The following is a 2,390-nucleotide window of genomic DNA, read 5'->3' as shown; positions in this document are numbered from 1 at the left end:
TGTTCTGGTTACAAAAATTTTGTTTGACACCTAACAAAAGACAATGGATAGCCTTAGCATCAGAATTAAAATAATCTAGATTAAATGGCAAGTATGTTCATACTCAGCAGTAATTAATCAAACATTTTTTCCTTTGAGCTCAGTACTTTTTTTTTTTTTTTTTTTTGAGACGGAGTTTTACTCTGTCGCCCAGGCTGGAGTGCAGTGGCATGATCTAGGCTCACTACAACCTCCGCCTCCCAGGTTCAAGTGATTCTCCTGCCTCAGGATCCCAGGTAGCTGGGTCTACAGGTGCCAGCCACCATGCCCAGCTAATTTTTGTGGTTTTGTGTGTGTGTGTGAGACGGAGTTTCGCTCTTGTTACCCAGGCTGGAGTGCAATGGCGCGATCTCGGCTCAACGCAACCTCCGCCCCCTGGGTTCAGGCAATTCTCCTGCCTCAGCCTCCTGAGTAGCTGGGATTACAGGCATGCGCCACCATGCCCAGCTAATTTTTTGTATTTTTAGTAGAGACAGGGTTTCACCATGTTAACCAGGATGGTCTTGATCTCTTGACCTCGTGATCCGCCCGCCTCGGCCTCCCAAAGTGCTGGTAACTTTTGTATTTTCAGTAGAGATGGGGTTTCACCATGTTGGCCAGGCTGGTCCCAAACTCTTGACCTCAGGTGATCCATCTACCTCAGCCTCCCAAAGTGCTGGGATTACAGGTGTGAGCCACAATGCCTGGCCTTGATACTTTTATTTTTAAATGCTTTGTTGCACCAAAAAACTTTAACAAATCATTTTCAAAAATACTCTAACAAGTCAACTGTTTTAATTTTTTTATAATTTATCAATTTTTTATCAGTTAGGAATGTTTTCTGCTTTAAGTAACACAGAAGATCCAAGTGGCAATGGTTCTTCAAATAGGGGTTTATTTTTCTCAGATAACAAGAAATCTAAAGGAGCTGGCCACTGGCATTAGTTTAGTGACTCAGTGATATCAAGGTCTCTGAGATTCCTTTAGCCTTTCCGTCATGGAAATAAGATGGCCATTGCAGTTCAAGGCAGTGTATCTGTATTCAAGACAGTAAGAAGGGGAAGCAGAGCCTTCTACATAAGATCCTTTTCTCTTAAATGTAAAACCTTTTTTAGAAATTTAGCTCATCTACTAGCCAGAAATATATAACATGATCACCCCTTGTTCCCAGAAAAGTGGGGAAATGAAGCTGTAAGCCTTTCCAATCTCAGTAATAGAATGTGGGAAAGGAAAAAGGGGATTGGGAATAACCATGGATCAGACAACCAATAGTTTTGCCATTAGTTATAATTAGAGCAGAGGTCATTTTATATTTGAATCTTTTCTATTATGTCTTCATAAAGCTCACTTTATTATTTTTTTCTTGACATGGAGTCTCGCTTTGTTGCCCAAGCTGGAGTGCAGTGGTGTAATTTTGGCTCACTGCAACCTCCACCTCCTGGGTTCAAGTGATTCTCTCGCCCCAGACTCCTGAGTAGCTGGGACTACAGGCATGCATCACCACACTCAGCTAATTTTTTTGTATTTTGAGTAGAGACAGGGATTCACCATGTTGGTCAGCTGGTCTTGAACTCCTGACCTCAGATGATCCACCTGCCTAGGCCTCCCAAAGTGTTGGGATTACAGGCGTAAGCCACTGTGCCCCACTCATAAAGCTCACTGTAAAATGGCAGTCCAAGTACTTAAAAATTTTTGTTGGATATCTACTTTTTTACTTTTTTTTACTTTTTTTTTTTTTTTTTTTCCAATACGGAGTTTCGCTCGCTACCCAGACTGGAGTGCAATGGCGCGATCTCGGCTCACTGCAACCTCCGCCTCCTGGGTTCAGGCGATTCTCCTGCCTCAGCCTCCTGAGTAGCTGGGATTACAGGCACGCGCCACCATGCCCAGCTATTTTTTTTTATTTATTTATTTTTATTTTTAGTAGAGACGGGGTTTCACCATGTTGACCAGGATGGTCTCAATCTCTTGACCTCGTGATTCACCCGCCTGGACCTCCCAAAGTGCTGAGATTACAGGCGTGAGCTACCGCACCCGGCTTTTTGTTGGATATCTAATTTTATTTTCAGTGCTAATCTAATATAAAAAAATACTACACTGATATCTTCATGTACACAGCTTTTTCCTTTTTCAAACTTTCTTCCTTTGATCAAATGTTCCCAAAAGTAGGCAAGCCATAAGAGTCTATCAGTTAATACTGCATTTGAAAACTTGGCTAAACTGAGGTTTCTAAAATTGTTTTTGTTTCTTATATAATTCTGGTGTAAGAAGTTCAGAATGGTACAGCAGCTCTACAATGACTTAAATATTCTGGGCTCCATCCAGATTTCTCTTTAATCATTTTAGTATGTCATTTTCATCTTTTTGGTTAT

This window comes from Saimiri boliviensis, chromosome 2 (genome assembly GCF_048565385.1).
Source record: "Saimiri boliviensis isolate mSaiBol1 chromosome 2, mSaiBol1.pri, whole genome shotgun sequence".
NCBI lineage: Eukaryota > Metazoa > Chordata > Mammalia > Primates > Cebidae > Saimiri > Saimiri boliviensis.
Note: the sequence above shows the minus strand (reverse complement) of the source record.